Source organism: Amblyomma maculatum, chromosome 1 (genome assembly GCF_055883805.1).
Source record: "Amblyomma maculatum isolate TAMU_Amacu chromosome 1, ASM5588380v1, whole genome shotgun sequence".
NCBI lineage: Eukaryota > Metazoa > Arthropoda > Arachnida > Ixodida > Ixodidae > Amblyomma > Amblyomma maculatum.
The window spans coordinates 484,030,775-484,045,562 of record NC_139344.1 but is presented as its reverse complement, the minus strand read 5'-3'; the positions used below and the strand labels follow the sequence as shown (position 1 = coordinate 484,045,562).

General features: G+C 45.5%; 2 long non-coding RNA genes across 2 annotated transcripts in view; one reads left to right on the top strand and one right to left on the bottom strand.

Annotated features, from left to right (window-relative positions):
• Positions 1 to 14,788, top strand: part of LOC146210123 (uncharacterized) — a 374,427-nt gene that overhangs the window by 307,556 nt on the left and 52,083 nt on the right. The gene's annotated exons all lie outside the window — the stretch shown is intronic.
• LOC146210126 (uncharacterized) lies at positions 9,164 to 12,673 on the bottom strand. The gene is made up of 3 exons (XR_014708302.1): positions 12,538 to 12,673; positions 12,087 to 12,193; positions 9,164 to 11,024 (listed from the first exon to the last, which is right to left on the bottom strand). It is a non-coding gene; the product is annotated as an uncharacterized LOC146210126 (long non-coding RNA).

Here is a 14,788-nt window from a genome sequence, read left to right as displayed (position 1 = left end):
ACTGGAACAATTGGTTAGAAAAGCTACCCTTGCAGCATCCTTCTTTGGCTGTGCCTTAAGCGCAGCTGCACAAGAGGAGGACAACAAAGAATGCACTGGGCTGGAGGCACGTGCTGCCACAGCTCAGTAGTTTGGTTATGCCTTAAAATGTGTGGGAAGCTTATATTTCCCTGCGACCTAGAGCACCACATCTACAACTGATTGCCTAGGACTAGAGGATGACTGAAGCCGGCACCTGCTCTACAGAGCCGCCCTTACTCTCGCAGAACGTTTCATCATTGCAACTTTGCCTTTCACACTTCTGACCCCAGAACCCGCAAATGTGGTTTCTCCAGATTGAGGCACAACTCGGCCCTTACCGTTAGAGGTGTGCGAAGGCTCGGTTTAGCCCAAAAGCTCGTACTCTGGCCGCTCAGAAGCTCTGTGCCTCAAGCTTGGGCGGGGCCAGGCCGGACACACCAATCCAGAGTATTCACAACTTTTTTAAAGGCACGAATATGGTTGTGGTGTGCTAGGCGTCACAATACAGCAGTATTTTGCAGCATCCTTCCCACACAAGAGTGTGTGAATTCTCTATACAGATTTTTATGCACCTTTACACCACACACCCCTGGCATGAACAGATCTTTGCTAGCTGTCGACGACCAAGCAGAAGGCTGCTTGTGGGCTATCGAATTTTGACTTTTGTCTCTTCCTCTTCGGCAGATGTTTAGGTATCAGTTTCCAGATTCGCGGTATGCTGTCAGCTCTTCCACATCTGTTGTGCCAGGCCTCAACAAGCCTCAGTAGAAATGGGCCGTAGCACCTAGTCAAAGCATCTGCGGTCCACGACCTTGTCGATGCCATGAAAGACACGCAGTGAGCAAGATAAGCTTACCGAGTACTTGGCCATAGAATCAACCCCTTGCTCAGAGGCCGAGTGTTTTTGGTGAAGTGAGGAAACCATGTACCTAAATCTTTCCTTTCTTGCTAAGAACACATTATTCATTGCAGCCACAAGTTACAGCAGTAAAAAGAACTTCAGCGTTGCTGGATTCACAATCCAGGAGTGCCACAAATGTCTTAAGCATTCATCAATGCATAAATTGTTCTTGCGTAATAATATAAAAAAATTAATATAATTCTATGTTGTGCTGTGCCTCTATATATTCTACAAATTTCTACAAAATTCTACAAAAACTGAGCATTTCAAGGTCAACTCATCATTTGGAAATTATTTCTTTCTGTATCATTCTGGGCCAGACCAGGGCCTTAAAGGGCCGTTAAACAATATTTGCTCTAATATTCTAGTGAAAGAAATTTATAGAGATGGTCTTTGTGAGTATTTGAGTCAAATTTAAACACTTTGCGTGGAGACAATTGACAACTAATTTTTAAAAAGTGCTCCTGGTTAAAGCTCTCAACTGATTAGGGCGACATGTTCCCCCGCGCAAACCTCCATCGGGGCTTGCTGGTTGTGCCCGCTCACTGAATGCTCCCAGGTGACCCGGGCAGAATGGAACGTGGTGGGGTGCCGTCTCAGCTTTTCATTTTTTTTTTTCTTCCGTGGCGGCGTGCGTCAGGTTAAGCGTGCAGAGGACGAGCGCCATTTCAGTCGCCAATATTTTCGGTATTACTGACACTAGCATAAAAATTTGTGTGTTGCAAAGAGGACTGATAGGATACCTATATCTAGAGTGCGTTTTCTAGTTTTCTGAACTTAAGTCTGAACACGTTGCCATGCCAGACTCTGGTCTGTAACACAGATTCCAAGCTAGCTCGGGCTCAGAATTTCGGCCCGTGCACATCTCTACTGACTGCATCACCTCACAAGGTGATTTAGTACAATCATGTCGTATCTGCGCTCTCTCCTGACATGATCAGTGACCTGCAGGATATTCTTATAAACTCATGGGAGATGCCCTCATCAGCACCTCAAGACCAAAGTACCCGAGAGAACTATGGCGTAAGAACGCTCTCACCTACAGCAGCTCCTTACTGGTGGACCTTGACAACTGTCGCCTTTCACAACTGCTTCACCGGATTTGGCAGCTCCTCGGTGAGGACTCACCACCCATGTTCCGCTGCTTCGGGAGCTCTTCTTCAGCTCTTGCTGATGCCCAAGCATCTGCATCTTGCCTTCCCAGCGGCCAGTGACACAACCATGGAGCTGACCAACCAGGTTCATGAGGTGGCCTTCCAGCAAGCCACAGCTGTCTCACCACTGGCAGACTCGGCAATTTCCTGCCTCGAGGCCTGTACTGATGAGCTTACTACCTCAGTTGACACACTCAGGAGCCTGTCCCAAGAGACCATTCACCATATTCCAGTCACCACTTTCCATCGCGCACAAAGAGCCATAACTTAACACTGCTGGTATGACTGGCAATTCCTACATCCTGCCACTAAGTGCATGTCTCGTGGTTGGGAAAAGCCCCTCAAGACCATTAATGGCAACTCGTGGCTCCCCAATGCGGCCACCTTTCGTGGTTTGGTTTGTGGGGTTTAACGTCCCAAAGCAACTCAGGCTATGAGAGACGCCGTAATGGAGGACTCCGGAAATTTCGACCACCTGGGGTTCTTTAACGTGCACTGACATCGCACAGCACATGGGCGCCTTCCTTTTCGCCTCAATCGAAAAGCGGCCGCCGAGGCCGGGAGTCGATCCCGCGTCCTTGGGAACAGTAGTCGAGTGCCGTAACCACTGCGCCACCCCGGCGGGGTCCTTTTGTGGTAATTGACAAGACCTGTCATAATCCGTTCCTTGTCAACAATGGTGCAGAGGTCAGCGTGATCCTTAAAAAAAAAGGCTATCTTGCCTAGCTGGCGGGGCAATCGCAAAGGGCTGCCATCCCTTCGACCATAGTGACATATAGACTTCGCTCCCTCACCCTCAACTTGGTACCCTGCCACACATTTTGATGAGTGTTCGTCATCGCTGATGTTGACCCAATCATCAGCGCATATTTCTTATCGTACTTTAACTTGGGCTTCATTCAGCATGCAGCCCGACAGACAGCTTCACTCGGCTATCTATATCTTGCGTCGAGTCTAACCTTGTCCCCACTGGCATCGGCATGCTGATACCATTACCTCCTTTGAGAACATCCCGGTGTGATTTCAGTAACTGGCAAAGCGTTTAAATCTCACCCAGCCACCAAAGCATATGGTGTGACCACCACCACCAGCACGATCACACCTCTTGTTTGGTGGTCACCTGCTAAACGGGAGTTCAATCATGATGCAACTCGACATTATACACCCATCATCCAGCGCATGGGCTTCATTCCATCTCATATCTAAAAAAAGATCCAAGTGACTGGCGTCCGTGCGGTGACTATAAGTGTTGAGTGCCAAGACTGTCCACGACAGCTATCCACTGCTTCACATCACATCTGAATGGCTGCACCATCTTTAACAAAGTGGACCTGGTTAGGCACATCACCAGATACCCACTGTGTTTGCCAGCATACCTAAAGCAGCCATCACAACTGCGTTTGGGCTGTTAGAGTATGTGTGGATGCCCTTTGGACTTCAGAACCCAACTCAAACCTTTCAGCAGTTCATTGCTAAGGTCACAAGAGGCCTCCCAGCTGTGTTCGCATACATCGATCATTGATGTATGCGAACAGTCAGCAATATGTCTATAGATAACGAGAACTACCTGCGTGCAGTTTACAGCACCTCCAACAGCACGGCCTGGTTGTGAATTCTGACAAGTGTGTATTCGCCGTTTTCATGCTCACTTTTTGAGCCATCACAACTTATAGCTGAATTGCCAATTGCTAATATTTACTTATTTGTCAACTTTTGCAAGAGTGAAATTCTCGCGGGAACAAAAAAAAAAAAAAATTCCTTTGCAGGGTTCGACTGCATGTGCTCCACATTTTGACGGTTGAAAATGAAACTTTCAGTGCTCCGCAGCCATTATGATCTGCTGAAGTGGACTAAAGCATAAGTCAATGCAATGGGTGCCAGAGGTTTATATGTGAAATACCCCATTTTTACTTTCAAATGAGGAAGTGCTTACTGAGGAGTTCGAGGAAGAGAGAGATGCGTGCAGACTGTTCTGGGCTTTGGGCCGTTTGCAAGCAGCCTTCATTATTCAAACGTTGACCTGTATTAAACCTATTTCATCCGCTACATTTGGTGGAGGTGCTGGGTAAAACATCCTGGGAATCCAGCCAGTGCCTCGTCGCAGCCGCCATGTGGCAGGTGTTTGCCACCTTTATCTTCTCAAGAGTACCTTCCAATAGCTACCATCCAAGCGACGCAGACTCAGGAACAGTGAGCTGAAGAGACGACGACCTAGAGATCAGCAAAGCGGCTCAGAACGGCTCAGCTTACTGAAGTGAGCCGGCTCATTTGAACGGTTCACCGGCTCACTTAAGCCTGGGTCGCTCAGGAGCGAACAGTGGTCTATTGGAGAGAGAGAGAAAGCCAACTCTGCCTCTCTCTCGTTCACTGATACGCGCCCATTCGACCTCCCGAAACTTAACGAAAGCGTGGAAATATTTGTGTGTCCATCCTATCTCCCCTAATGGTGACTACAAAATCTCAGTAAACAGCAACATCCATATTTTTTAGGCTCGATTCTTACTCTTTATGTCCAGTTTATGTCCACGAAGTCCAAGAGAGGACTTCGTTCTTTTGGTACCCTATCGTTTCAAAATTATCTGAATAACATTGGCCATCATTAAACACACTGAGAATTATCCTTAATAAATACTTCGGGCCATCAATCTCTAGCCCAAAATCTCTTGTGGACTGACTGTTAATAAATACTGATAGTGACAATGTAGACAGATATAGATAGTGAATTATAAATATAGAGAAAGCAGATTACCTGATTCGAGGTCCCTCTTATATTCCCGAAGACAGTGAACTCAGGAGGAGCCTGAAGTATAAATGCATCATTTTTTTTAATGCAGTGGGCGCTTTGTAGCTTGAGTCCGCGTTAGTCCTTTTTCACTTTCTAAATCCCCCCTCCCCCCACATGCTTTCTCTAGCTGATTCGTTTTTCGTATATTCCTATAACCCTGTTCAACTTTGCGACAGTTTTTCTCAATGCCCACAGCTCTCAGCGCCCCGGCTTCTCCCACTGCTTCCTTTATTCCTGGCAACAGGTTTCTGGCCCAGTACCCTAACCCAAACTTGTTCAACCTTCCTGTTTTTGCCGCCACATACATACACCGACCGTATTTAATTCATTCATTCATTTTGTATCTACTTCAAGCCGAATCGCTCGCCATTCATGCTGTGAAGTGTGGTTTTAATTTTCATAAAGCATCTGTTCCCGTTTTGAGCACACGACGCGCTGCAGTCAGTGCTGTTCATGACTGAACCAGATATTTTTTTTCTGCTGGGCTGGCTGCGGAAGGGGCCATGCATTCCACATTCGCCCTGTTGTAATGCAGCTTGAGAAAACTATACATAGCAATTATTGAAAGCAAAACAAAAGACGCACAAAAACAGCGGCGACCACCCGAAGCATACACACATTGCGGCTGCCAGGTCGCCGGCGCGGAGCCTCGACACGGCGCCGAAGCAGCCGACCAACTACGTGCGAAGGATTGTGCAGACAGCACACTTTTTTCTTTTCTTTATATGCCGGCCCAATCCACCTGTGCCTGACCACTGGAGTTGCTTTCTCGTACTGCTAATAGATGGCGCTAAAGTAGCAGCAAGCAGAAGACCTAACTCTGGCAGAACGGTTCCTAACAGCACTCCAAAAGAAACGCTGCTCACGGTTCCCGATGGCTCACTGAACCAGCGGCTCTCCAAAAGAACCACTGCTCACTAAGCGACTGCTCTCCAAAAGAGTGGCCGCTCAGTGAGTCACCACTCATTCTCGCTCTTTTAAAAAAGCGGCTCGGTCAAAAGACAGTCGAAGGCGAGGAGATGTTTGCGAGGAAGGGCGGGAAGCATGGCCTCAGAGATCACCCCCACAAGCGTGGGGATGATCTCGGAGGCAATATGGGACAGCAGACACTTTCTCACAACACTAATAGATGGCGCCGAATTCAGAGGATAGGGAGCCTACGTGTTGCGCCGCGGCGCCCGGCTTAGGGTGGTGACGTCTCATGCTAGGGTTCCCTATTTTGGCTAAAAACGGCAGTCAGGCTTGGTGGGCCGCCATGTTGGTTCCCAGTTAGTGCGGAAGCACTTAAGCAGGTATGACAGCGATACATCTATAAAGGATGATCATGCACAATGAAGAAAAAATACAGGACTCCGTCGCGCCGCAAAGGAGTCCTTTGTTCCCCTTACTTTTTCTTTCTTGTCAGTGTCGAGACTTCCCACAGTATTTGGTTTCTAGTATTTGGTTTCAGTATTTAATTTCTAGGGAGCTTCGCAGGACAAAGGCTATCGATCGAACGGAGCTTCAAAGCAGTGGAGAGACTGCTAGAGGTTTTGGAGGATATGCAGGAGGTGCGCCTGCCAAAGACACCCTAAATCTGCGTACCAGGCTATTAATGGAAGGCTGAAAAGAGTGGGCATACTGAATAGGGTTAATAAAATCTGTCGTGCTCCAAGCAGTTAAAAAGGCAAAGACACCAGACCTCTCCCAGGCCTCAAGGAGCAGAAGCGGCTTGGTGCCTGAATATCCAAGAATGATGAGCGGACAGCACACAGGGGTGCAACAGCTGCACCAATTGCATATTTTGATACGGCTACATATTTCTGCACCAAGCTGTGCATTAAGCGTGAAATTTGCGCCATGCTGTGCCAAAATGCCCCGACTATCCACAAAAGTTTGCCATACTCAGTGACAACTTTCTGCGGCCGTGATATCACGATGCTTCAGACACTGTAGCATGCGTCACTGGCATTTTAGTTTTATTTTGAGATGGCGTCATGGCATTCCAATGGCTACTCATATTTTCTTTGCATCCATGTGCTTTCACCGCTTCAGTCACGTTCAGTCACTGTCTATGCGCTGAAGGAACCCTATAACGCAAGTGGGCTGTTTGTGACAAGGCACCACTGCTATTGCTTCCGTGGTGGGCCGTGGTGGTACTTGTGATTTTGGAGCAATACTTCAACCCTGCATTTTAAGTGCTGCATGTTTTTATTGGATGTATCTTAGTTTTTTATGCGGCTCATGGAAGTTTTCGATATCCTGTTGGTTCATTCATGTACACTAAGGTTATTTTTATACTGTCTTGTCGATAGACTCACTTTCCCATCACCAGATAGTGTAGGAGGTGGCTTCTGTGTTTCATCATCAGCCTGACTATACCCACTGCAGAGCGAAGGCCTCTCCCATCCACTTGACCCCTGCGAACTTCTCAACCTCATCCGCTGCCCCCTGCTACGCTTTCCTTCCCTTGGAATCCAGTTTGTTACCCTAAGCGACCATCGGTTATCCTCTCTTCGCATTACATGTCCTGCCCATGTCCATTTCTTCTTCTTAATTTCCACTAGAATGTCGGTAACTTGAGTTACTTCTCTGACCCACTCTGCACGCTTCCCATCTCTTAATGTTACCCCTACCATTTTTCGTTCCATAGCCCTCTGAGTTATCCTCAACTTAAGTAAGAACCCTCTTGGTTAGCCTCCACGTTTCAGCCCCATAGGTGAGTACAGGTAAGATGCAACTGTTGCATACTTTCCTCTTGAGTGATACCGATAAGCTGCTAGTTATAATCTGCGAGTGCTTGCCAAATGCGCTCCATCCCAATCTTATTCTTGTTATTTCCTTTCCATGGTCCGGGTCTGCGGTTACTACCTGTCCTATGTAGACATATTCGCCTACTACTTCCAGTGCTTCGCTACCTAACATAAACTGCTATTCCTTCCCGAGGCTGTTGAACATTACCTTAGTCTTCTGCATATTGATTTTTAAGCCTACCTTTCTACTTTTCCTGTCTAAGTCATCAATCATCATTTGCAGTTCATCCCCCGAGTTACTTAGCAAGGCAATGTCATCAGCAAATTGCAGATTACTGAGGTATTCTCCATCTACCCTGATCCCTAACTGCTCCCATTCCAAGTCTCTGAATACTTCCTCTAAGCAAGCTGTGAATAGTACTGGGGAGAGCGTGTCTCCTTGTCTAACACCTTTCTGTATGGGAATTTTGTTACTTTTTTATGCAGAACTATGATTGCTGTGCACCCACTAAATATATCTTGCAGCACTTTCACGTACGACTCGTCTACCCCCTGATTTCGCAATGCCTGCATCACCGCCGAAGTTCGTGCTAATACAACTGGAGGTGGAACATGTGAAATCTATTTCGAACATCAGAAGGTCGAGAAACGCACAGCAGCCTAGCTATTGAATTCCATAATGCCGTAGTGGAGCGCAAGACTGCCAAAATTAACATTTATGCATGCTGCAACATTGAAGTACTATAAAGTATGCATTGTGCATGAAATACATAACCTAATAATCGTCCACCTCTCCTTAATCAAAATATTGTGTCAAAGCCACCGCCAGTCCACAAGTATAATTTACAAGCCGAAGATGTGCTCGCTCGTCGGTTTTCTTTGCTTAAAACTTGCTTTCGGCATTTGCCATTTCGCCTTTTGGTCGGCGTTTCTTTTTGTCTGTTTCTGTATTTGCTTTTTAATCAAAATTTTGTCTTTGCACTGCGCTCGCTTCTGGACACAGGCTGATCGCAGTCACTGCTTCAAATTAAGCTCTTTCGGAGCTGCCCTCGCACGACACGAGCTGTGGATTTCGCAGAGAGTAAAACAATGTTTTTTGAGCCTTGCAAGCAACATAAAGTCCCATGATTAAGGTTGTCAAACCGTGCTAAATGAAAAAAAAAAAAAAAAAAAGAAAGGCATATTCTCTAGCTTTTTTTATTTAGCCTCTTCAATTTTATGATTCACATTTTTGTGTGTGTGATAGCATGCCTAGCAGTACAAAAAGCTTATTTACAAAAATAAATACACGCAGCATCGGTGATAGGTGGCCTTTGCTAGATTTCCTTTGGATCGCGTTCATACAGTCCGATATTCACACCTCTTCATTCTTTTGTGCCGAAAGCAAAGTTTCTTCCATGTTTAACAGCTCCAAAATTTGAATTAATTTTTTTTTTCTTGTGAGCTGCTCCAAATATAAATTTTATTGCTCTAAAACGAAGATTTTTCTGCTCCAAAAATCGCTACAAATCTTATTTGAGCTTTTGCACCCCCGAGTACATCCTTTTAATGAACCACAGTGTAAGTAATCAGTAGTCTTTCTTGAATGGTTAGTAATAGTGCTGGCTCACTATTTCCTTATCTCAGCATCATTCCACATTACAGCAATGTGGTGGGTTCGACTTCCACTCCCAATTTTCTCAAATGTGTACCAGCTATGGCCCAGCCTGGTGCTTGGCTTACCAGGGCTCATGGCTTAGGAAAGGAGGAAAAAGGAACTGCATATGGGCTTCTGCTGCACGAAGCGGACTTAGGGTTGTCTAATGGTGGAACGAATCGTGAATTTTGGTTCATGACCCTTTTCCTGAAGTGAACTAGAATACCTTTCCCAAGCATCTTATCCCAGAAGAGCCCAGAATCAGGCCGGGAGAAATCTTGTACCCACCAGCACCAGGATCGAAACTGGTACCTCCTGAATGTGAGGCAGATTCTGTCACAAGGCCATCATGTCTTGGTGGGGTAGTAGCCCTTGCTTGGGTTCTCGTTCTAATGGTGCTCAACGTGGCTTTGGAAGATCTTAAAAAAGCTTAATGATCGTTCATGAATTCAGAAAGGCCTTGGTCACAGGTGCGCTGGTGTATGCAGTACATTTTCGTCTTTTTTTTTTTTTTACAAAGCACTTGGGGTGGATTCACACACCAGATCCGTGTCATTCCGTGATGATTATGGTTAAAGGATAATACTAAGTTTGTTCTTGAAAGAACTGACCAAGCTAGAAAAAATTTCATTGCAAGAAGACATCAGTGCTCAGCATACTCACCAATGTTCTTAAAAAAAAATAATATACACTGGGACGAGCTGTCTGAAAATTTTCAGGAACCTCATAGCTGTGCTTTTTATTTCTGAAACTTAGCCATTGTCAAATATGTTAAACTAGCATGTAGAACAATGTTTCTGTAACACTGATAGTCTTTACCTGAACACACTCTCACACACACAAAAACTGGATCGGTGAAATTTTGTGTTTAGCTCTGCACAAATTTAGTTAAGCGGCAACAAATTTCATGGATATATATTTTATAGACAAACAATGCCATGAAAACTAAAAGAACAGTGGGCAATTAGATTACGTACTGACCAAAAATATTTTGTCATTTTTGTTTTCTTGGGGTATTGTACTAAACTTAAATCTAACATATTGGACCAGCCAAAGACACGGGAACACAAGAAAAAGAAATGCTGCGCATTCAGAAGGTACCAGGTTTGATTCCAGGTGCCGCCAGGTACTCAACAGTTTTCCAACTGGTACAGGACTTCCCCTGACCTGATGCTTGGCTCTTTTGGGGTGAAATGCTTTGGAAATGGGTCTCAGACCAAACAGTGTTGTCCCATGTACTTCTTTGTATTGAGTTCCCATGTCCTTGGCTTCCCATGTCCATGTCCAGCAAGTTAGGTTTGCACCAACTGGTCTGCATGGCCACTATGTAAAAAAATATATATCAGGAAGCACTACAGATATGTTGCAATAATACTAGCTGTGCCCCCCCCCAACAGGGTAGGCACCTAAATTCACCCCTGCTACCGTGGTAAATATGCTCTCAATGACCTCATTGGATTTTCTCCCTGTCCATTGCCCGGACAGACTGTTTCCATATTGGGACATAGATACATGCTTTAGTGAAGGCCTCCAGAAATTTCAACAACCTTGTCTTTAACTTTAAATGTGTGTCAACATCGCACAGTTCACGGCATTGCTTTTCACCTCCATTGTAAAGGGACTGCCGCAACCAGGATTTCATCCTGTGTCCTTGGGTTTAACAATTGAGCACCCTAATCCTGTGCCACCGCAGTGGCTATTACCTATGTGGGGACGGAATCAAGATGATGAACAAAAGCTGCAAATCGCCTCCAAGGTATTCCTGTTTCAGCACACGCACCAAACAGGGAAGGGCCTGGAAATCGGAACAATGCAATAAATGCCGGCTCCTGGGAAAGGTAAGACATGAATGATCCCGCTGCAACACAGAATGAAAGTATAATGCTAGTAGCTGTCACATGGCACTCACATGGAAACATTTAATGTTCTATCAGTAAAATAAATTGGCCTCAACCAAAAAGAGCAAATAAAATTTGCCCCTAGTGTCAGCAGTGCATTTGCTGTTTGCAAGATAACATATAGGAAAGCGTGAATATGATTTGGCAGTGTAAACCAAAGAAACACGGAGATGAAGAAATGATACAACAAACTTGGCATTTCCATGTGCGTTCCTTTCGTCCTTGGCCTGTTCGCACAGCCAAACCCCACTGCAGTGGTGTGCCGCTAGCCCGTCAAAGCATGCTACTGGAAAGCTCTTCGAGCAATTATACAATTCTATTTTCTACCATGACAGGCCTACGTGGGCACTAGTATCTCTATATGGAACAGACTGAATCAGCCTAGTCCCACCTTGTGCACCTGAATGCCCTCTCACTGTATTTGACAGCTACTGGAAAATATGCACCAGCATTTATTTTGTTAACGCGCTACAGCTGAAAGAAGCGATTTCACCAGCTCCAGTCAGGAATACAAAAAGGATCTATACAATGGCCACAGAAATAGCACTGTCACTGAGTAGATTTGCTGGTGAACATTGAAAAACATTTTTTTTACCGTGCCCATCAACAGCAATTACCTTGTATGGTGCACAAGACAATATACAGTCATAACTAGAAACAGAATTTGAATTCACCTGGAGTTGATGCAAAAATGTCATTAATATTATCACGCTTAGCTAAAATGTAGCTTAGCTAAAATGTAGTCGTATGACCGGGTTAGTCCCATCTAGTGGTCAGAACAGTCCGGCAGATATGTACTGGCACCCCCACCCCCCTCACCCTTTTCTACTGCTTTGGCTGTGACGGTGCTGACCGAAATGCATGCCCAGTGCCAGCTTCATAAATAAGGTAACTTCTATTTCATATAGTAGCGCTCTTGTGGAGCAACCTGTTTTTGCCAGCACACATTTTGTACCCACCTTTCATGAGGCACAAGGCATTCATGGTGCAGGAGAGCCCAAGAGCAGAAGCTGCGACGTAGCCAAGATCCCAAAATCGCTGTGCAGCAAGAGTATTTCGGCACACACTGAAACGAAAAATAGAAATGGTTGCTCTTGCTAAGACAGGGCTATTCGGGAGCAAAACGGAGGCGCACTCGAAAATGAGCCGCCGGCGACCGATCGAAGCATGGATATTGAAGGGACTGCCTCCTGCCGCACGGAAAAGAGCTTCGTAGATCCTCCACGCTTTACTTGAAGCCACCGACTCACAGCAAGATGCCGCAAAAAGAATTGAGATCACTTAGCAATAACGCATCGATGCAGACAAGCTGTATCGTGAGAAGAGCGGCGCCATGAGCTCTCCTAAGTTGGCGAGGAAAGTACGGGATGCCACCGTAAGTGTTTTGCGCTGCATTTTCGCTGTACTTACGAAAGTCTGAAGAAACTTGCAAGGATAGGTGCCACCCAGTCTATTTTGCAGAATACATTCAGTCTGGTCAATCTGAAACACGGCGCGAACAAGCCTCCCGCTTGCTTGTACCACTGCGCGCCAAAATTGAAAAGGAAAAAAAAAAAAGCGGCTGCGGAGGCGGCGATAAAAAAGCGTCTGGGTGCGAGCGTACACGCAAGCAAAAAACAAAAATAAGCAATTTATTACGTCACATCCGCCGGATTACAAACAGATCCTCCTCGCCTACCTTCTTTCTTCTCGCGCATGCGCAGCTTACCAAGATCGCGCGGTGGCCATAGAGTTTCCTACTCTTACCTAGAGGGAAAGCTGGGCTGCCATCTATGGGAGTTTACATGGAGTATCCAGACGACCGGTTCAGCCACCATGGGCGCTCAAAGCATCATGGGCCGGAGAGCTACCGAGTGCAGAACTACAACTTTTGGCCAAAACTAATGCAAAGATAAAAGTTGTTCTACAGTAAATAATGTTCTAACATTCAATTTTGTGACTATAAATTGCAAAAAGAGAGAGAAACAGCATGTCAGTGCGAAATTTATCCAATATAAGCGATCGCTCGCTCTCCTATTGGCTGAGTATTAAGCTGCGCGGAAACCAAAATTTCGCACCTGTTGAGCATACCATAAAAAGAAAAAAGTTTTTGAAAATATATACGGTTGCTTATTTACTTCAAGAAGATTTTGATGGCATTTTAGAAAACCGAAACTGTTTATTGGCGCAGTCTTCTGTTGCGTTTGCACTACTGTGGCTTTTGCGCACTACGTTTGTAGTCTGCTACTGCTCGTCTGCTCGCTACCTATAAGCGCGCGGCGCGCGCTATTTGACGGCTCTCACCATGTCTTGGCGTTGTGCGTACGGACTCTGCAAAGAGAACCACAAAGTACGAAGCGGAAGCCTGTCCTATCACAAGTAAGTACCTGGCGTATATATTTACCACTGCTTATCACGTTGGTATTTCCGTGAATTCGTGAAGTCGCGTCTGCAATGCGCGCGGTGACTGCCCGGCTTCGAAATGGGTGGGAAAATTTCAACTGCGGGTAAGGTAACTGTAGCTTGTCGAAGTAATTGGCGCTTCTAAAAGGCAAGTGTCGGCACGAGAAATGTGCAGAGTTTGACAGTAGCAGGTTCTGAAGTTTAAAATTCACAACAAAAAAGCGTTCTTTCATTTTCTCACCTGTTCATTGCAGCTAGCAAGTTAACTCTAAAATACAAAAAAAAAAAACTTTTTTTTTTCGGTTTCTCACCTGTAGCAAATGTGTTCAATGCACAGGTTCCCACTGGACAACTCCGACTTACTTTCGAAATGGCTGCAAGCGATGGGGCAACCAGACTTCAGGCCCAGCAGATACCAAACACTTTGCTCGGCTCATTTCTTAGCAAGCGATTTTAGAGCAGGGCGTCAACAATGTGTGCTTCATGAAGGAGCAGTGCCATCGCAGTTTCAACACAACACTGGATGCACACAGGTAGTTATGCACACGTGCATGTACTTTTGGGGGGTTTCAACAATTAACAAGCACGTATCTTAAAAAAGAATAGCTTGTAGAGGCCAAATGTCAATATACAGTTTCTTGGCTCGGCACAGAAAAAATGAAATTTATCTTCTTTGCCAAGATGATGCAGTGCAGGCACAGCACTAATCAGGAAGTGATGCAACTTACTGTAGTTGCCATGGAGGATGGTACCATTAATATTACCATTAATATTTAAAAACATTGAGCACATTCAGCAGGTACCTATAAAGTTGTGTGGGATAATGTGACACTACAACTTGAGACAACCTCTTGGCCTGATTTATTACAAGTGGCAATGGTCTTACACCACAGATTTTAAAGACGTATGGCAATTGCAGACAAGTAAGTTTAACATGGACGCCTTTTGCTCCCAGGAAGTACCACAGCACAGTGGATGTGCTGACACGGCTTTACAGGAACAACCAACACCACCACCAGGCTCAGGAGACATACCATATGCTGCAATCTCCCTGCCAACAGTTCAACAGCCATCAACCAGTCACCAAAACTCAGCAGTAAAACATGACCACACATACAGCCGCGAAATAACCGAGGACAGGGTGAAGCTGCTGGAAGAAGGTCTTACGTCTGCCCGAAAGAAATTGAAAGTGCTGCACGAAAAAACAACAAGATATGAGAAAAAAAGTGGAACATTACTGAATGTCATTGAGGAGATGAAGGCGAAAAATTTGATTTCC